We start from the raw sequence: 21,819 nt of genomic DNA, 5'->3' as shown, positions 1-21,819 counted from the left end.
TTCCTGCAGCACGATAAGAAAAGTGCTCCGCTTCTCATCTCCTGTGACTGGGGAGATGGTATTTATTATGCACGGGGTCATTCTTTATTTGGGGTGAGGGATGAGGGTCTGAATTTTTAATTTCTTCATCTATTTTTGATCCCTTATGGACTAAAAGGGGTCTGCCTTGATCATTTTCCCATTACCTCCAGTGAGCCTGCAGTCTCCCAGGAGATGCCCTACCTCCCACTGGGGCTTCCTGCACCCCTAAGGGGGCAAAGGCCATAAATCTTCATCATGCTTGTAATGGGTACACTCAAAAAAGCCACCTTTTTCCTGAAAAAATCGATTTCGCTTCCACAAGGACATATTATTCACAAACATCTTTTGCAGTATTGGGTGGGAATATGGATATAACCAAGTCCATTCCAGGTTTTCCTTTGACTGAACAGGAGTACAAGCTTCAGCATTGTCACACATTCCTATATTGGGATTCGGAAGGAAAACCAAGGGGTAAATACCCGACATGTGGCAAGGACTATAGGTGCAAGAGACTGGGTGCTGACAGCAGTTTCTAGTGGATGCCATGACAAAGTTGAATCATGCAATATGTGCTTCCACAGCACCTGGTGAAGCAGAAGTGTTAAGTACCTTGTAAGATCAAGCCCTAAAGGAGTATCACTATTCACGGACCCAGATCAGTTATTCAGCTGGGCTGTGAGCACCAGCACGATGCTCTCTATATATCACGACCAAGCCTCTGCACTCCCTGATGAAAACTTCTGGCCTTAATGCTGTGGATTATGCTAGTGTGGCTGCTAACACGATGGGACCAGCCAGGACTGCATGTATGTGTTGGGGATGAGGGCTGCAGGAAAGATTTAAAAAGAAGAAATGCACTTTGCAACTTGAAAAGCTGTTGTTACGTTGACATGGTCCCACTGCTAGTGGTGCTCTGCAGTCTGAATATATTCCTCCACAAACAGATTTTAGGGCAGAAGGAGATGCCTGAGTGAAATGTACGGCATAATAACGCTCCACACAAAGGAAAAGGGTGAACTGGAAGGGAAGGGGAGAAGGGAACCTGACACATTCAAGTTGTGTCACGAACAAGCTTGGGAATGACTGAAACAAAAGCAGGAACATTGCTCGCCTGCCTGCAGTCTGCCGTGCTGTACACATGTCCAAGACCAGCTGCTGGCTTGCCAGCTTTGGTGCAAATCCTCTGATGCCTTTAAAGGCCAAAAAATTGTGATTTTTATACGTTTGCCAAAAACGAATATCTGATATGAAATTATTGTTGTGCACTTGACGTTTTAAATGTATTATCCGATTAAAAAGCAGTAACATCTGCTCTCCTGCACTAAACTTCCTGTAAGTAAAGATGCACAAGCCCTGGAGATTCAGCATTACGTGAAATAGATTCATTTAATATAATTGAACATAACATAATTGTGCATGTAATGTTTTAACGTAATATTATTCAGCAGATGTGCAAATAATAGCTAGGTTACTTGCCACCAGCCATATGCTGGTGACACGATGGCGGAAGCACCATAATACTCATCAAGACAAGTTCATTAGTCTGAGCGACTGGACCAGGGCATTGGAACTGAGATGTGGTGGTGCCCTGGGGACACTAACGTGTGCTTTGAGGAAACACCAACACCAGATACCAGGTAGTAAAATTTCTTGCCCTCTGTTGGTAAGAGAGCCTGAGCATTAGTTTTAAATATGCAGCTAATATTTTCACTGAAGTAGATGTTTAAGATGAGGAACCCAAGATGAGTTTATTACGTAAAATAGGAACAATAAAGTCAATGCTTTTTTGTCTGATGACTGATAACCTACTTAGACACAAAATTCAGCTTTCATTTATCAAAATTTTGGTCCAAAGCATAATTCAGACATGCTTCTATTTTAAAGAAACTTCCTGTATTTAGGACTCTGAAAAATAAATAAATAAATAAATAAAAATAAAATAAAATAAAATAAAATAAAATAAAATAAAATAAAATAAAATAAAATAAAATAAAATAAAATAAAATACAGCATTCCTGTTTAGTTTTAGGGAGAGGAGAAGAGAAGGGAGGAGAAGGGAGGGGAGGGGAGGGGAGGGGAGGGGAGGGGAGGGGAGGGGAGGGGAGGGAAGGGGAGGGGAGGGGAGGGGAGGGGAGGGGAGGGGAGCGGAAGGAGTAGGTAAGGAGAGAGAAGGAGAGGGGAAGGGGAAGGGGAAGGGGAAGGGGAAGGGGAAGGGGAAGGGGAAGGGGAAGGGAAGGGGAAGGGGAAGGGGAAGGGGAAGGGGAGGGGAGGGGAAGGGGAAGGGGAAGGGGAAGGGGAAGGGGAAGGGGAAGGGGAAGGGGAAGGGGAAGGGGAAGGGGAAGGGGAAGGGGAAGGGGAAGGGGAAGGGGAAGGGGAAGGGGAAGGGGAAGGGGAAGGGGAAGGGGAAGGGAAAGGGAAAGGGAAAGGGAAAGGGAAAGGGAAAGGGAAAGGGAAAGGGAAAGGGAAAGGGAAAGGGAAAGGGAAAGGGAAAGGGAAAGGGAAAGGGAAAGGGAAAGGGAAAGGGAAAGGGAAAGGGAAAGGGAAAGGGAAAGGGGAAGAGGAGGGGGAAGGGGAAGGAAAGGGATACTCCCAACATTTGACCTAGCTTATTCTGATCCTCTTTGGCCAAACATAAAGAAATTAAGTATTCCTGTATATTCAGAAACAAATAAAATTAGGCCCATGGTATTTCAGTAGAAATTGGGTGCTGCTGCATTTTTAAGTGTCTAAATAGCTTTAAAGCTGGCCTCCTAACAGTCTAGTGTTTATACTCTGATCTTGCAATTCTGAGCTCACTAAGATATTTATTCTCGTAGATTATGCTTCTCTAAGGACTGGGCTTCCTCCTTTTGTCCTGTTTAAAGAGGAGACACCCCGGACTTAACAGCAAGTGACATAAAAATGTGAAATCAAGCTGTGTATTTGTATGGTGGACTGTCTAAAATACTTTATACAATAAAGGAAAATATTGACTGCTGTTAGGGAGGGACTACACATGGTGTGTGTTTGAGCTGATATGCCAAGAGCAGCAGTCCCCACCATCAGATTTCCATGGCTGCTAAGCCTATCATTTGTGAGAGTGTAGAAAGGTTTAAAAGTGATACTTGAAAATGGCCAGGTGGGTAACAGAGTAATAAGGGGCTGGGGGGGGGGGGGAGGTCGGGGAGGATCGGCACAGGCACAACACAACAAAACTAGCAAAATTTTTCCTTACAGACACTTAATGAAGTTGTGCTGACTAGTTGCTCTTGCTCAGGAATTTCTAAAGGTCTGGATTGCTGGGTGTTCACAACAGGAATAGAATATCCTCTACAATGAAATGCCATCCTCAGCACGATCACGATATTAATTATTATAACAAGTACTTGTAAGCCGAAGTCACTCTCACTATGGCTGAAAAAAAAAAAAAAAACCTAATCCCAGGAAATGTCAGTTCATTTAGAGCTGCTGCCCAAACCCAGACATCTGCAGAAGAGCACTTCTTCAGCAACTCGATTCTCTTCATCCAGTTAAAGATCATTGCTTTGCCACTTCTGAGGGTTTATGAAGGTCTTGCTTTTTTAAGTTGTGATGTGTTCAGAGAGGTCCATCAAGCCAATATCAATGAGTGTGATATGGGAACGTGACAGCTGCACTACGAAATGCCTTTGCTCCCCTTCTTTCATCTGATTATTCTGCTAAGAATGATTTAAGCCTGAATTTGAAATAATGCAGGCTTTTGGAGCAGGGATTGATTTGAACTTGGTGTTAACAGTGGGTTCAAATGCTTACTAGGATGCGGCAAAGAATTTGTGTGTGTGCATCAAATACTTCAGCACCGAGTGCTGTAGTCAGTGGATTTGCATATGTTTTTCAAATGAAATAATACAGCTTGAGACCAGAAGGATTCATTACGTTTATCTAGTTTAATCTCACGATTATCATCAGCCATGAAATACTGCCCAGACATTTTTAGCATCAAGGAGTCAGTTTAAACTGTAGATGGATATCAATTCTATCTCCTAAATCTTCTCTCATTATTTTAATAGTGGGAAAGAAAAGATGAGCCCAGTGATCTTTTAGTGCTAAATTTAAAACAGTTCTATCATTCAATTTCCTTTTCCATAGCAGATATTATCTGAGACATGTCTGAACACTCAATCTGGATCTGTATGTTCCTCGTTGTGGGGGTATTCATGGACAGGGTATCTGCCCCAGGGATTCTGTAAAATCAGATACCTGTCTCTCAAATGGGCTCACATTTGCAAAAACTGGAATTACAGAGGGACCCTGCAGACCAGCACACGGTGTGAGCCCTCTCTGCCACTGTTCTGCTTCCTGGGCAGGAAGAGAAGACTTTATCACACCTATCTCTGGTCTGAACCCAGGATCAGTGCTGGAGAACAAGACACTGGTCATTTCGTTGAATTTGCCCTGTCATAGACCCTGGGCAGGTTGTCATGCCTGGAGAACATGGGATTATCTCGTTCTTGGAAAAGTCCTGCAACAACATGCTGCAACAATCTTCCCCACCAGAACTTTACCCACTGCTAGACTTGTCTTCTTTCTGAGCCTACTGGTGGTTGCATGTTTACAGATGCCAAATTTTTTCCATTGTATTCAACAGGTCACAGCTTTTCCAGGCAGCCAATATGTGAGACTTCCAGTCCTCTGCTTTTGTAAAAATGACCCAATTTATCTTAATGTCGTAAGTCCAATAATGCATATAGAACCTGTTCTATACACAGGGGTCTATCTCCTTTAGCTCTTTAAATACTGTTCACAGCACCAGAGTAGATGCTTCTTTGACCCTAAGGTCTTCTGTTCCCTCGCACAGACTGGATTGAGCCATCTTTGCAAGTCTCCTATATATCCTCTGAGTTTCTACCCTGACTACCCATTTGAGCAGGCAAATGAGTAATTCTCATTTAATTTCCAAGCATTTGATTTTCACTTACCCATAAGATGGTAATTGTTGGCAGTACAGGTCTTGTTAAGCACATAAACCTTAATGCATCACATCCTATATCATTTTTTTTACATTAGCATAAAAGTTGAAATTAAAAAGCACTCGTGATTAGGAATTGATTGTATGTAATCTTGTTCTCACTGCATATTTATGTATAATCACGGAGGGATGGGCATACAGATAAATGCACTAGGCTGCTTGCTGATGAGAAAGTGTTAAACATGCCTCTTTCCCCATGAAATATCTCTGTTGTTAGTTCAGAGTGACTGTTCTGTTTTATCCTGAAAAGCACCTATGCTGGGGGACTGGTAAAGTTATGAGACTTTCTGTGCATCCATTGTAGTACCTGGGGATTCTTGTTTTTGGAAGGCACAATATAAATGTAAGATATTATTATTATTACTTCTGCTAATAATAATAATTCAACCCCAGAATAATGTTTATGGTCAAGTTATTATAATCCCCTAAACAAATAAATGGGTTTATGCAGCAGTAGAACTGCTGACACAAGCCTCCTGTAACAAGACAATGCCAGGAAGCATTACTATAATTCAAGCAAGGGCCAGTCAAAATGATGCAGCCATTGTGTTGATGTGTTGTATATGGTTGTGAGTATTGGTGCCAGCTGTGTCATAAACCACTCCCTGGAAATAATAACCTTGACAGATAATGGAAGTGAATCAGCATTTTCTCCTTAATCAAAATGTTTTGAAAGCCTGACCATACAGTCCCAATATTCAGTAAATAATATCTTCAGCTCCCTCCCCCTCAAAAGAAAAGAAAAGTTTTGGTGATGTAATGTCCTCTATTTAATAAAGTTGGCAAGCTTTATTTTCTTGCACTTTCTGAAGTTTCTCATGCAATATCTCTTAGCTGAGAGAAAATTATGCAGGGAGTAGCAGTTTCCTCTTACCAGCCCTGACTGCTGCATGACTGCAGTGCTGGAAAGCTGGTCTGGAGCTGAAGTCCCAAGGTGCAAGTGCAGCTGGGACTCGAAGCAGGCTCCCCACCTTAGCTCATTTCATTTCGGGGGGCTCGTGGGAGCAGGGGGTGGTTCAATGTACATGCGAGTTACACATGCCCGCTGGCTGACAGAAGAAAGGACTTGATTTGGCAATGCTATGAAAGCTTTTAAGCTCTCTCAAAAAAGTGCAACGCATCCAAACAACAGATAATAGATATCCTCAGTTAAAGTTCAATGGTTAGAAAGTGGAGCGTGTTATTATCTGGCAATTAAACACAGTGGCTGGAAGTTTTGGAAATAGATGTCTTGAGTGAAAATCCATCCCATTTCTCCCTAGATCAAAACTTGGCCTTGCCTGCATAGACAAAGCTATATGCATTACACTTCCTGGCCTCCTCACAGTCTTAATTTAGTTGTTTTTCTTCAGTATTTTTTTTGGCTTACAAAAAATCATGTTTCATAAGTAAGGCCATTCTGGAAAATAATTATAACCCAGTTTTCATTCCATCATCTCAATAAGCTTTAGGTTTTTGCTTTAGATTTTTGCTTTGTCTGGAAATGTTCATTTGTCTCTTCCTTTTCAAAACCAAGAATGCCTCACAGGGTTAAAGGTACACATCCATACATTTACCAAAATTTTGGAAACAAACAGAAATAAGTTCTTCTTCTATTAAGTTCTTTAGCAATGTGAACTTTCCTGACAATTTATGCAGAAGTCTTTCATTAAAAAGACAAATTATTTTTACTTTTAGCATATATTTCTTCCCTTTTTTTCACAACAACCCTACCAAGTATATTTTTATATAGTATATCCTAAGCCTCCCTAGTGTTGTGAAATTATACTGGTTTCTGTACACAGGCAAAAAAATAATAATAAAATAAAAAATAATGCTTTAATTAGAGCTGGGGAACACACAATTAATTTAGCCTCTAGCATGTATTAGCATTTGCCACAACAGCTAGTTTTCAAAATGCAATGTCTAGCTGAGAGGCAGTAGCAGCTTTCCGTAGACAGAACAACTCTGGACTTTCAGACTCAGAAGTCATTCTTGGTTTTAGTACAAGGGCACTGTACAGGTCAATTAATAAGATAGAAATTTCCTATTATCATATCTCCACCATTACGAAGTGAAAGAAAAGGAATAGTTATTTGAGCCAGCAACATTCAGAATATTCCAGGTCTGTCACATAGAGCATGCGTTTTAAAGAGCTGTGGCATGAGTCACTGGTACAGAGAAGACAGTTGTACCAATGAAGGCTGCAAGATTATTGCTTCTTGGCTGGGATGTCCTGTCTAAAAAGATGCATGATATGAGGCTTTCCCTGCAGAATTTATGAGAAGGCCTTTCATCAGAAATTTGAAGTTTGTAGTTAGAAAAGTTTACATAGTAGGTGGCTGACAAGGAATACTTCATCAATACACACAAAAGAGAGTTCTAGATTTAAATATTATCAGGCCACTTCATAATAAATACAATCCCCAAAAATAACGCTTAAAAACTGAGATGGTGGGAAAAGCCAAAACTGAATTGTGTGTATTTTTATTCTCATTGGTAGTCTGCATGTGAGCAAGAGCCAGCTGTGGTGCAACTTCATGTACCAGTTACAGAAAGAGTAGGACTAGCACCCACTGGGACACAGGACGTGGGAAAGATTTGCAAGTGAGTTTTGTAGAGCCTTACAAACCTAGGGTGTGCGTATACGTGCAGATGCACGTGTAGGACTAACTCATTGCACTGACTTCAAGACAAGTTAAAATGAGGTTAAAGACTTAAGACTGAGAAAATGGTGTGATCACAGGTTTTCTCATCTTTGCTTTTATTCAGAGCTTTTATTGCCAGATAATGTAGCAAAGTAAAGAGGCTCATTTATTAGAACAATAAGAGATGTAGTTTTTTTTTTCTTTTAAATCTTACACACAAACCACCACCAATAAAACTTACCTGCCCTTACTTTCCAAACAGAATATGGATTGGTTATTTGTGCCTACACTTCAAATTTCTCCTCCCACAATATTTTTTAATGGAAGTGAAGGTAGAAAAACTGCCAAATAAGCTGTGTTGTCCTCCCCTTAGTTTGCTGTAAGTGCAAAGCCATTATAGTTTTCCTGTTATCTCAGCAATATGTTGCCTTTCTGTTCCTTGTAAAAGCTGTGAATTTGACTTACACTGTGGGAGAGAAGGAAGTAAAAGGGGTGCTTTTTACAGTGTATATTTTCTGTATAGGAAGGCCAAACTGCTGTGATAACATATGAACTAGTCAAGTGCTCCCTTGGTCTATGCCCATTGCAAAGTGAAAATCTAAGCTGCAGTTCTCTCCCGATTCCCTGCGGAAGGTGATAGCCTTCTGGAAGTTCTGGCTTCAGATAGCAGGAGGGTTCATGAAGCTCAGATTAGATACATTTGCCTTGCTGTTCAAATTGACATGACCTGCTCCAATTTCAGCTTGAGATTTTGCTATGGGGACGCTAATTATTTTCAGAATATTGTCTAACAGCACCTAATATTGAGATGGAGGCTGTCTGAAGTTTGTTCATCCTTTAACTGCTATGGCATTTTTGTCTACAGTCCTGAAAAATAGTGAGTGAGGTCAGCGTGGACTACTGAAAGAAAGAGAGGGAGAATTCAGGTTGTTTGTGTAACGATTCATTTTCTAAAATGAGTGTAAGTGTTGCTTCAGTGGTCATCTTGATAGCCCAATGGCAAATTGTCCCAGTCAGCCTGCATAGTAGGTGTCTGGAAACCTCTGTATAAAGGTTTCCAACCACCAACAGATTATATTCTGCCCTGCCAGGGGGTTGGATTTACTGGTCTGACCTTTTTGCTCACGAACTTGCCTGACCCTGTGCTAAGGACTATATGGTTAATGTTCTCTGACACCATGTGTTTTCATTAAATCCCAAACCAGTCTCCCTAAAGTCCCTTCTATATATATGGTGCAAGAACAACTTGCAGGATACATCATCTCGGAGGAGGAGAGAGGGGGCAAAGGGGGCTGGAGGGGAATGCAGATAACTGTGGTCTATTAAGCCGATATGTATCACAGTCATGACAGCAAATCTGCTTTTGCACTTTCTGTACGTTTTGGGGATGCTTATTCTTTGGTTGCAACAGGACAGACACAGGTCAGTAGTTTTTAGGAAGTCCTGCCTTTATAAATGATCATCCCTATAGCAATCTCCTGTGCTTAAATAGAACAACTCGTAGCCAGTGGGAGATTTATAACACACTCTAGGCCAAACAGTGACCCATGAAGGATGCTCTTTCTTGCTTTAATTTGGCATCCAACCAAGCTGGGTCTGCACTGTTACAGAGAAATCTGCAACCCAGTCTTTGCGTGTGTGCTTGAATGTGTGTGAGCACATGCTGAGCTAATTGCTAGGGCTAAGCATTGCTTGAGACTGAAATATCTGTGTCTGTGATGATACATGAGTGTCTGAAACATGTCAGATCCCTAATCAAATGTCTTTTGCCTTGGGGGCTGCTGGTAACTGCTCTACAGCATTACTCATTCTGGCAGGTAGCTTTGCAGAAGCTCACAGATGCAGAAGACTGAAAAATTAGGAGATGAAGAAACACCTCTTTTATCTTAAGATATAGTACCAGGACCCCCACGGTTCTAACGTACTTTGGACTAGCTTTCAGCAAATACCCCTACAAGAAAGCTAGACCCTCGGCTGTTGAAAGTCAGGTAATTTTGACTTATTCACAAATGCAGATATGGTGGTTTAAATCAAGAGATCAACAGGCCCTTGCCAGTATAAGGATTGCCTTTCCACCAGGGCATGATGCTGTGCTTGTTATGATGAAAGGCAATACTTCTTTATGCAGAAAGAGGCCTCTTTATGTTCTGAAAAGTAAAATATGCCTTAACACTGCAAGCAGTGTTTATGGGGAAAAAAAAATAAATATAAAAATAAATAAATAACCAAAGTAAAAACACAGGTTTTATATATTTGCCCTTGAAGAATTTTTTTTTTTAGCCTGTGTTATACACCATGCTTTTATGCTGCAGCTTAATATACATATGAGAAATTTCAGGGCTGTTGAGCATGCAGATTTTCCTAGGGGATGAGCACAAGGTTATTTAGCACAGGTGTTTCTGTAATTGTACAACACTCCCTATTCATATGCCCACAAGCTCCTATTCCCTAGTGAACAATACTGTTGTCTAGCATTAGAGCACCAGGTTCTAATAAAAAACACAAATAATATTGCTTTACAGTGACCCCTTCTGTGAGTCATCCTTCACTTCATGAATGCATGCATCTCAGAGAGTAAGTGCTTTTGTGGTAACTATTATTCATTTAAGCAAGTACATATGCAGAGTTTTCCTTCAGATGTGGTTTGAGACAATAACATAGTGCACAAACTAGGCTAGATGTATGGTGCGACACATGACAAAAGACAGAGAAAACCACTGAATCCTATGTTGCAGATTATTACTTAAATGGCCTGGTTGCTCCCCATATCTGGCCACAACAACCTATATCGGGCATATCTCCACTCACATGAATAAACTCATGTTCAAGATGCTAGAGGAAGCTGGAGATCACAGCTGTTTAATTACCTTCATTGTTGCCACATTGATTCCATTTTAGAGAAGCTGTGTGCCCCAGTGCTTGCAGTATATACATCTACACTGTTTGCAAATCTGACACTTGAATGTGTAAATGAGCATGCAGGGGGTAGCTTGTCTGATTTCCCCCACCGAAACTCTTGTATACCTCTCTGTATTTTCACTTGTACACCTGCTAAATCTGTTAACTACTATAGCCCAGAGTCTGCAGCAAAAGAAACACAAAAATTACCGGTTTATGTTAGTATGGCTTTTATTTTATTTTACAAAATCGCATGTTTGTAGTGATCATTGTTTTAAAGGCTGTGATAAGACAATACAAATTATTCTGTTTTTCTTTTTTTTTTCCTCTTTAACTTAAGCCAAGCACATGCAAATTCATGAGGCATCAGCAGGAGCTGGCTGTGCTCAGCATTTCTGATAATCAGCCCAAGAAGCTAGAGCTACAGTAACTGAGCTGGTCAGTGCTCTGGTACTCGCTGCTGCTTGGTACATATTTTTATAGAATAGTATCATCTATTACTCATGTCAAATTAAAAAAATAAATAAATAAATTAAAATAAAACAAAACAAAAAAACAAGAGAGATGTGTTCATTTCTCTTCAGTTCTTTTATATCATTCCTATGTTGCTTGGATTCAGTTGCCTGGGTAAATACCAGGTACTGTAATGAAAAGATTAGTTCTCCCTTGTTCCGCTGCAGAGCGTCCCTCCTGATTTTGGATCCCAGCAGCCCTACTTAATTACTAATTAGTGTTCCTTTCCATTTCTTCCCATGTCAGTTGTGTCTGATACTGAGGATTGCTTAGCAAGTTGACTTAGCACCTTTGCTAATTGCCCAATAGTGCTGTGCTTTGGTTTATTTATTATTTTTCCAGGGCTTTTAAAACACACTAACTTCAGTAACCCTTTCAGATGCACTGCTTCTATTATTGATAGTGTTCTTGGCAGCAAGAGAAAGAAGTGTGCATCCTTCATTTTGTGGTATATTTTTTACTGTGCACTGAAGGAGGGGTGATACTGACTGAGGTTACAAGCTTTAAAGGCAGAGTTGAAAGGGCAAAGTTATACAAAGGGGCAGGGGTTGGCAGTGGAGGGTAGAAAACAGTTGGGAGTGTGATTTGGGAAAACAGAATCAAAGATTACCTACCTCTAAGAAAATTTGCTGTTTGGCTCCCTAGTGATACTGGGAATTTCCTAATCTAACTGCAGCTCTCCTAAGGCAGTAGAATTTTAAAAACATACTGTCTAGGTCATTGTTCCCCAAGGCCCTCCCAATGTATGCCTGAGATCTTGCATGTAGAGGGATAGGCCTGGTTTAAAACAATCTGGCTTGCTAGTCATGACATCTACCTGAATGCGTTCCTCTCGTTACCACCATCTAACTGCAACCACCAAAGGGGGGTGAGCTGGGGGAAGAATGGAGGGGGAGTGGAGGAGAGGGGGAGTTGTAACTGCTAGTAAATATTGGAAAGAATAAAAATGTGAGAGCAAATTTAAAGATCTAGATCTGAAATAGTATAGAAAGGTATGGGAAAGCATGGTAGGACAATATAAATTGTTCATGTTGCTAGCCTGCTGTTGCTGTTGTTATGTTACCTCTTATACATATGTCCTTCATGATGATCATTGATGCTTTTCTGGGATCCATGAACTTGCAGTTGTTGCCACAACTTTGAGCCCTCACTTGTATTCTGCACTATTTCTTTTCAGTTAGCAAAAGGAGCTCTGAGGAGAAGGAATTCTGAAACTAAGAACAGAGGTAAGTGAGGAGAAATTATAGAAGAAAACTTGATACATTTTTGCATAAGAAAAAATAATCCTGTTTCTCAGTTCTCTGCACACAAAGCAGTTGCTGCTTTGCCATTTCACTTCTCACTTCCCAGCCCACTGCTGGCCTGTGGGTCCCTTCTCTTTGAAATAAGATGCCAAAGGGGCAGAGAGCAGCAGAGCTGCCACCCTTCTTGGGAGACAGCTAGCAGCCCAGTGCTGCTGAGCCACATACCACAGCATCCCCCAAGCTGGCGTCCCTCCCTCTGAGCTACAACCTTACCTGCACAGGCTTTGTACTGTGCCGGCTTGCTCTCCTTATGTTTTCTGATGGTTGGTTTTTGGAGCTTTCCTCCAGACAAAACCCTGCTGTAAGAAAAAGTGAGAGCACTTCATTGCAGTCAGCGATGCTCTCAGTCAGAAAAGTGGCAGCCTCCATAGGGTACAGAGCATTGCATCTCCCCCAAGATGATGCTAGCAGCTTTTGAAGAGGGATTACGAAAGACCACACTAGTGAGCAGGGCTGAACTGGGGAGGAAGGAAAAAAAAATGTGCTCATAATGGACTGAAATTTAGTGAGCAGTTTGCAAGGAGAGGAAAGGTAGAAAAAAAAAAAATGGGAAGTTGAAAATTGTCACAGGAACACAAAGGACAGAAATCTATGTTCAGAAACAAAATGATAGTCTGGAAAATGGAAAAAGTTTTAACAGAAGGTTTTGTAATGTCAGGGGATGTTACGTTTGAAAGCAATTTTTCTGAACCGATCAGAACTCTTTGAATTTGCAGAGCTGTCACCTTCGGAAGAGCTCAATTCACTGCAATTAAATGGCCTGAAGAATAGAGTCATACTTAAAGTCAATTGAATTTCTGAAGAGCAATGCTGAAATGAGGAGCCCAGCGTCTGTCAGCAAGTACAGAATGAAATGAATGGGACCTGAAGATGTTGTATGACAAGACAGTGAATTTGTGAAAGTAACTAAAACAGAAAGCCTCTGCTGAAAAGGCCTGTGTAAGACGATGCTCTGCCTTCTAATCAGAGAAAAAGTCTTTGATATGGTTATTCGAATCAAAGACCTGTTCTGTTAAGCATGCCTTTATCAACATGCCCGCCAGAAATACCGGCCTGCAGCGTGTGAGCTCTGGGCAAGCACAAAAAGGGAAGGCAGGGCGGCACTTCAGGGCAGCCTGCCCTCAGGCCCAGCCGGTGTGGGCAGGCCCAGCACACCCGCTGCTGGCGTCCTCCTTTGGCTTAGGTGTAGGACCTCAAAGTCCTACCAAGTTGGACATAGAAAAAGTAAAAAATAAATGAATTCACCACATGCTGAGCGGTGCCAAGCACACAGAGCGGGCCGTTCCCCTGTGCCTGTGAATGCCTGCAGGCTGGCTGGGGAGCTGGCAGCGGTGTGCCGGGGCGGGCTGCACCCCGCCGATGGCTCCTTTCTGGGGACGTGGGGAGCCAGGACTGGGACCTGTTAGGCCAAGCAGTGGGTGGGCAGCAGAAAGCCCAACCAGCCTTTGAGCTGGGAGAGGATCACCACACCACATCCCGAGCTGGGCAGCCTTGTGGGGCCGCCATGTCCCCAGCCGGGCAGCAGGCAGGCACACAGGCTGCGACACCGGCCCTGTGGTCTCTGCCTGTGCATTTCCTAATCTAGTCCTCCCACATGTGTTTCCACCACAGGACTTTTGCTTCGGAGCGCAGAGGCTTCAGCTCTGCCCATCTGCCAGTGTATCGGCTCGGTGCGGCAAGCATGAACTTTACATTTGTGCTTTTGGGAATGTGACCGAGAGTTAGCAGCAAGCGCTGCTCTGAGGGGACTTGCTGGCTGGGCTGTGAAAATGTGTGTTTATGTGAGCTGAGATGCACAGTGCAAGAAAAATCAGAGGTGCCCTTTTGAAATGGCAGCCCCCCAGAGGTGCGTGATATTCCTACTCATAATTATTGGGTTGGTGGTGTAGGAGGGGTGTCATTTTTCCAAGCCCACAGTAAATTTCATACGTATTTTTTTTCACAATTATTCTGCCACATGCAAAGTCAGTTTCTCCATTTACCCAAACACCAGCCATCCATTTCTAGTTACTTGGGTGATAAGCACAATGGTGTCATCTGACAATGTAGAACAACATTTTTACCTTCCAAAACTAATGGGTTTGACCAAGGTCTGTTTGAACAATGTTTTATGGATTCAGCTGGCTCTGAGTTACTTTTCCAGCAGGCTGTATCAGTCAGGCTGACCAGAACATCTTCTGCAGTCCTGTCCTGGACTTGTGGCTCAGGAGTGAGACACTGAAGTGGTAGTGCAGATTTCTCAAGTCTGTTTAAAGCTGTCTCTCAGGTTTGGCATATGTAACTTCAAATAGGCAGTTCAAAGAATGCCAATGTGAATGAAAGGTGGGAGAGTGGATTCCTAATGCTTAGCATGCTCCAGAAACACAACCTGTCCATCTCAGTATTTTGGCAGGTTCTGTTACATTTGACAAACTTTAGACTTGAAGGAGTGATCCAGAGGGACATCAGCCTGAAGTCAAGCAGTGCAACAACACTGTTTTTGTTTGTTTGTTTTTGTGGGTTTGTTGCAAGTTTTTTGTTTTGTTTTGTTTTGTTTTTTCACAGTCTTGAAGGGCCACTGTGATTCAACAAAACTTGTACCTGTTAAAATGAGCTCTGTCTCCACTGATGTCTTCCCACATCAGCTACCAACACCTGCTTCGGTAAGACAACACCTGCCTAAATGCCTGTCTCATCACTTGGATTGTTAGCCTCCTTTCTGATGTTATTAGCATTGTTACAGCTCTGACTTCTAAAGGTGATCAACTGAGACTTGTTCACCTTTCAACAGGCATAAAAACACTTTCAGTAGAATCTCTGGATGCAAGGCATTAGGTAAATCATGTAATTGTTTCATTTTAGTGGTTAAAGAAATGTGCCTACTTATGCTGGAAAGCTTTTAAAATTCTTTGGTTTTGAGTAGAACAGAAACTGGAGCAGAGTACAATCTGGGAAGAACACTTAATGGGACACTTCTACCCCATCTCCCCCTTACATTTGTGTCTACACACCAACTGGTCTCAGACCACCTGAAAAGTTAGATTTATGTTCACACAATCGCTGTGTAATGGCAAGATTTGCTGTACATATACGCTTACTCCATTTACTCCAGTTTATTGATGAAAATAAAAATTTGTCCTTGAGACACAGACAGGAACTCTGTTATATGATGCAAAAGAAGCAATCTTACAGTCCTGACCACAGATATGTAAATATCTCAGCCTGCTGGAAATAATTTGCTTTTTGCTCTTTACATCTTCTTTCCTTTTTGATCTTCCTTTTTTTCCTTTTTGTCTGACTAAGATTAAATCATGGAAAGTAACACAAAGAATCAACTCCATCTAATTCATCCTTCCATATATACAAGATTGTCTTACACCATATGATGTTTTCCCAGAATAAGCATGATAAAACGTTCACCTCTTTAGTACCCAGCTGTTTTTCCTTTGAAGTGCCGTTGTGGACATCTGCAAGGCAAGAACAGCAGTAATCAGGACAGTGACAGTCCGTCTCTCCCCATAGCTGGGTTTACTTTTCACACGGCCATTGTCATGAGACCACACCTCTCTTTCTAGAGTATAGCCCTACAATTTCTCTGGCTTCAGTCACTATTGCTTCTTGATAATCCTTTGCCTATTTTTTCTCTTAGAAGTTCACCTCATTTCATATAGTGATATTTTATATCAAATTCCTATTACACTTTACCATAACTTATATATTTACATCCTTCCATTTTTAAAAAAAATTATATCCACTTTTCTTTCTCTCTTTCTCTCTCTCTCTTTTTCTTTCTTTCTTTCTTTCTTTCTTTCTTTCTTTCTTTCTTTCTTTCTTTCTTTCTTTCTTTCTTTCTTTCTTTTTCTTTCTTTCTCTCATGTCAGACATTTAGTTTCCTTAATTATTTCTAATTTGTGGACATGAGGGCAATTCCAGGACATCCCAATCCAAGCCCTACAGTAGGGCACTATATTAGTCCAAATCTAAATTGCTATCCATGTCATTTAGGGAACATGCCGTCCTAAAACATTGCAGCAATGTTTCTGAACAACCTGACCTAACTTGGAAGCTAGTTGTGAGTGAGAGGCTGGACTAGAGATCTCCCCAGGTCCCATCGAAACTAAGTATCTGTCATATTACAGTATGGGCAGTCAGAGAAAACAACTACTAACTGAAGAGAATGTGTCTAAAGCATAAAAACAGCTTTGAATAACACAAATAATATATTTATACACAGCTTTCAGAGTCGCTTGGGAGGTGGGGGGATTGCATGTAAGCTATGAGGTTGTGTAGATCAAGCACAGATCATTTACTAAACAAATAATGTTTAAAGCATGTCATCATCATGCTTGTTTGTTTTTTTTTTGTTTTTTTTTTTTTGTTTTCCCGCAGTTTTGAAGCAATGCTGTGACTGTGAGATAGATGAAATACAATGTTGGAAACTCTTGAAACCAATTATGGTAGATGATTGTAACACTGCATCCTCAGATATGCCTAATTTGTTCTTATTGCTGTAACTAATGAGGTAGATAAGAAAACAATGTCTGTATGTGCATGTGAACATGTGTTTTTATTTAGTAGCAATAGCAGAAATAATGATATTATGTAGTAAAATAAAAATACCTAATAAAAAAAATGATGTCATGAAGAACACAAAACTATGAAATACCTCCTTCCTAGGTAGCAGGAAGAGTCCAGGAAAAGGTAAGTGCAAAACTCTAAGCAACAAGAGGATTCATGTAGGAATAAAATATCTGGTAAATGCTGGTGGTCCCCTCTGTCCCACCAGCTGCAGCAGCCCAGCACCAGCCTATTTTTTGTTTTATTTTTAAACATAGTCCGGGATAACCCTAAGTGGTTGCAGAAATTTAATGCGGTCCAAATCCTCCAGCTACATATTTTCTCTCCCTTCCTTACACTGTGTTTCCCATTGATGCCCTTGCAAAGTGAGCTGGTTTAGTGAGATGACCCACTGGAAAATCTTTCATGTTGTAAACATAAAAGCTGGTAATTTTAGGTGGATTTACTTTCCATCATGTCAGATCTGTGTCAGTTGAACATATATCAATGTGTTTTCTAGACCCAGAACAACAGGAGTGACAGCAGTGCATGGAGACCTAGACCTGCACTTTCGAGAAGATGCAGTTTCTCCATCACAATGTGAGACAGGGCTCTTGGTGGAAAATGGGTTAGCACACAGCTGGGAATTAGACCATAAGTACTTCATGATGATACCATGAGTGTTTGGTTTCCATCCCATGACGGATATTTGCCAGACTTTTTTTTTAAAGCAGATTTCCTCCTTTTCTGTCATTCAGCCATTCCAGTTATTTCTGTACTGCTGTCGTACTAATCGAGGCTTGCCTCCACTAAGGTGTTGGGATACTCATATTATTTAGATGTTCCCTAAACACCTTCTGGAACTGGCACAAGCACTGAACCCATGCCAAGTAACTCTGTTCCACTGGTCTTTCCCCAGAAAGTTTCTTATGTCTTGTTTTTCCACACCTGTCTTGTCTGTGTCTATCGATCAGCTGGATTCGTCCTTAACTACCACTCCCGAAGAGATTCTGTTCTCCTCTCCTTTTTAGAGCAACGTCTTCAGAGGCAGACAGTATCTACAAAGGACAGAATTGCATCCTTGATTGCATGTGGCATGTCTTAACACCTCTACTTTCCTGCCAATTGGCAGATGAGGCAGGTAAAACCACTGATACGGAGTAAGAGGCTGGTATCTTCATTCATCTGCACCAACCTCTTGTTTTACCTTTTGTGGAAGGAGAACACAGGGAATTTACTTCCATTCTCACATGCTCCCACTGCTTTCCCTCTGTCCTTTCTGCCCACACTTGCAAGACCACAATGCACCATACAGATGTCAGCTGAGAAGACAGAGTTGTCAGTCAGCATAACACATCAGGTTTTATGGGCTGTACTCCATTTCACATTGGTAGAAAACATGGAAAAACTAGGTTATTTATACTTCTTTATTCTCCACCAAGAGACTCACTTGCTGGGCTTGCTGGGATGAATAAACTGGCTTTTAGTAGCTCTTTTCACTATGAACCTTCTGGTCTACTGCAAGCTTCGTCTTCTTTGTATGCACAGGTTCAGGTCCTGAGTGCGAATGGTCACTTACGTGCCTCATAAAAACTTGCCTAGAATTTTTCATCTCAAGTTTTATCTGGGATACATTAAGGAAAGCTTTGCATGAGTAAGGCTCATTTTTACAAGTCCTCCATGCTTTATTAAAGTGCTTCTTTGTTGAAATAACAGAGCACTGTGGAAGGAAAAAGAAAAAAAAATTACAGCCTTGATTTAACCATAAAGACCATAGATAACAGGCATTGCCTAAAACTACCCATGCACATCTGATGGCTTACACAGATAATTACAGGGTACTCTGGCAGAGCAAGTACTCATTCTTTACCTCTGAATTCCTCAGCTAGGAATTATCTAGAACAGAAATGAGTTACCAGTGTACCTTAGGTGAGCAGATGCTTGGCTATTCTTTGACAAGGAGCTCCTGACAGTTTTAAGTATAGGGCTGGCTGAGTTCTTTAATAACCTCTGAAATGTGCATGATCCCATCTGAATTTCAGGTATATAGCATAACATAAAGTACAGAAATGACTGAACTGTGAGCAAAAAGGTTTTTTGTTTTGTTTTGGGAACTTCTTTCATTACCACCTTTGTAATAAGCCTGAAAATCCAGCTAGAGGCACCCTAGTTAGCTGATGGGAGAAGAGACATCAAGTGCTCGAGTACTTTAGTACTCGAGTTTTTACTAATTTTGAATGAGTTCCTCTCTGCAGCTATCCCCAGGAAGCTCAGAAATAGCATTATGTTTGCCATGAAGGATGTAACAACACCATGTTGCCATTGAAAAAGGTGACTCCAGGTATTCTCTTATTCAGTAATATGCACAGAAGATGAATTAAATCTGTTAAAGCAGTGACTCATTTCTGAGAATAGAAAGAAAGCATAAACATGACAAAAGAGTTATTTCATAGAGCACATCTGTATGTTTTCTCTTTAGGTACGGTCTTTGGTGGTAGAAGGAAAAGTTATTGCTTGCTTTTACTAACATAAAGTCTTCAGTGAAAATGGAAAATAAATCTTTTTCTGCCCACGGGCAGGAAGAGTTACCCTATCTGTGGAAGTTTCTTGCAGAGTATTTGCTGACGGGGTGAAATTTTTCTACAACAAAGAAAACATCAAAGCATCATCTAAAATATACATGAAATTGTATGAGAAGAGATACAAAGCATTAACGCATTTGAATTCCATGCAAGGACATAAGGTGCTCTATTTGCATCTGTGCCGTTTGTGTCATTGCCCACAGAAAAAAAAGGTTAGACTGTCAGTTCAGGAAATGGGGGGACCTGAAGGTCTCATCTCCATACGTAGGTTCTGCACTTTTGCTGGCTGATCCAACACAGCTCATTTAATATTTCTGTCTCTCAGCTCCTGGCTCTGAAGTGAGGTGACACTTCACAGGCAACACTCTTGGCAGAGTTGGTATAAAGGCACTTACAATTTAGAGATCCTCAAATATTCTGCTGATTAGACTACTCAAATGACAAAAAAATTAGTGCAGGGCAGAAGGTCTCCTTTCAAAAAAATCCTAAGCCTATTCAGGACCTAATCAGATATCAGTAGCACTTTCTTTTAAGCTGCCAGAATGGTATGCTGCTGCCTAAGGATGCGGCGTACCGCTGCATGGGCCCGACTTCATTTGGGTGTCCCAGACAGGGTCAGAGGTCTGTTCTGACTGCCGAGTGACCGGAGGTGTGCACCTACACACAGCAATGCTCCTTGTGCTCCTCACTATTCCCAAGGTGGGAGCCGAGCATAACAGCCAGAATATGATTGGGTTATTTCAATTATTGGAAACCTGGTGGCAAAAAAAAAAAATCTCAAAAAGAGCCAAACGCATCGGCAAATAAATTTATCCTTATTATTCAGATAAATGGGCATTAAAATGACTTGTTCTGTATACACTATATATAAACATAAGTGCATGCACAAAGACATTTACATAAGTATGTTACGAATGAAAAATACACAGTAAATTATAGGTGAACTCTGACAAAGAATAGCTAATGCATCATAATGAAAGAACATTTCTTGTAATCTAGACGTTTTGTTGTATTTAACATTACTCTTCTTTATGGCAACTGCACACACAAAATCTAAGAGAGGACAGAAATGCTAAATCAGGTTCAGTCTACAGAACTGGCCAACTTTGCAAAAGACAGTGTTGCAAGGGGAAGGGAAGGGAAGGGAAGGGAAGGGAAGGGAAGGGAAGGGAAGGGAAGGGAAGGGAAGGGAAGGGAAGGGAAGGGAAGGGAAGGGAAGGGAAGGGAAGGGAAGGGAAGGGAAGGGAAGGGAAGGGAAGGGAAGGGAAGGGAAGGGAAGGGAAGGGAAGGGAAGGGAAGGGAAGGGAAGGGAAGGGAAGGGAAGGGAAGGGAAGGGAAGGGAAGGGAAGGGAAGGGAAGGGAAGGGAAGGGAAGGGAAGGGAAGGGAAGGGAAGGGAAGGGAAGGGAAGGGAAGGGACAAAAGAAAGAGCTTTTTTTTATATAGTTACAGTTATTATGATGCAGCTACGTTATAGTGCATATTTTGAAATAAATAGAATCTTTTTCTTTAGCAAGGCATATAGAGCATCAAGTGATATGCTTGCTTCCTGGACACGTTTGGAACTATTTACTTGTGCTTTTTATGTATGTTCATTTTGGATGTGTCATTTTGGCCTCAGGTTATGGTCAGGACATGGTGGTCTGAAGAAGGAAAGTGGTTTGCAGTCCACAGCTGCAGTAGCCTAGAGGGCTACCGGAGAATCATGGACCTTTCAGTGCTGTAAAGATGGTTTGCTGTCAGCTGTGCTCTGAAATTCAATCAGCCTCTCCCTTGCTAGACTTCTAGGGCCCTTTGGAGATAATTTCGAATTAGATTTTAAGGTAAGTAAGGGCCCACATAGTATAATTTCCTGACTAACACAGATCACAGCTCTTCACCTGGTAATTTCTGTACCAGACTCATAACCCTTGTTTGTGCTGCAGTATCTCTCTGGGAGAGGCAATCTTGATTTCAAAATGTCAAAAGATACGCAATTATTTGCTGAGCACTACCAGGAGTATGATATGAATTGTGAAATGAACCCTGTTTGTTTTTTTTTAAGTGGGGAACTTGGCATATCTTAGCATCAGCTGAACATATTGTAACGGCCTATTTCTGCATCTGAAAAGTCCAAGGGAAACAACTGGATTGATCAAGCTAGCGCATGAGAATTGGAAAAAACAGACTGTGCACAAGATGCTGTTTTTCACTGCCAGTTCCAAGGTCCTAGAAATGGCTGCGTGTGTAAACACGGCTGCTTGCCGTAGATCACTCCTGTGTAATGAGGCAAGCAGCACATGGTGCTGTACAAATTTAAAACGTGCCAAGATGAAGGCACCAGCACCGGCACACAAACACAAAGCTAGTCATG

The 21,819-nt window shown here is 41.5% G+C and overlaps 1 long non-coding RNA gene across 2 annotated transcripts in view; it reads right to left on the bottom strand.

The window, feature by feature from the left end:
• Window positions 1-18,466: 18,466 nt before the first annotated feature.
• LOC310889089 overlaps window positions 18,467-21,819 on the bottom strand; it is a 30,838-nt gene continuing 27,485 nt past the window's right edge. For both annotated transcript variants that reach the window (XR_014576372.1, XR_014576373.1), the window contains one exon: window positions 18,467-18,606. This is a non-coding gene — a long non-coding RNA (uncharacterized lncRNA). The remainder of the gene's footprint in view (window positions 18,607-21,819) is intronic.

The sequence above is a fragment of the Anser anser genome (assembly GCF_964211835.1).
Source record: "Anser anser genome assembly, chromosome: Z".
NCBI classification, from domain to species: Eukaryota; Metazoa; Chordata; class Aves; order Anseriformes; family Anatidae; genus Anser; species Anser anser.
The sequence above is the reverse complement of the archived record's forward strand: the minus strand, read 5'-3'. Positions and strand labels throughout refer to the sequence as shown.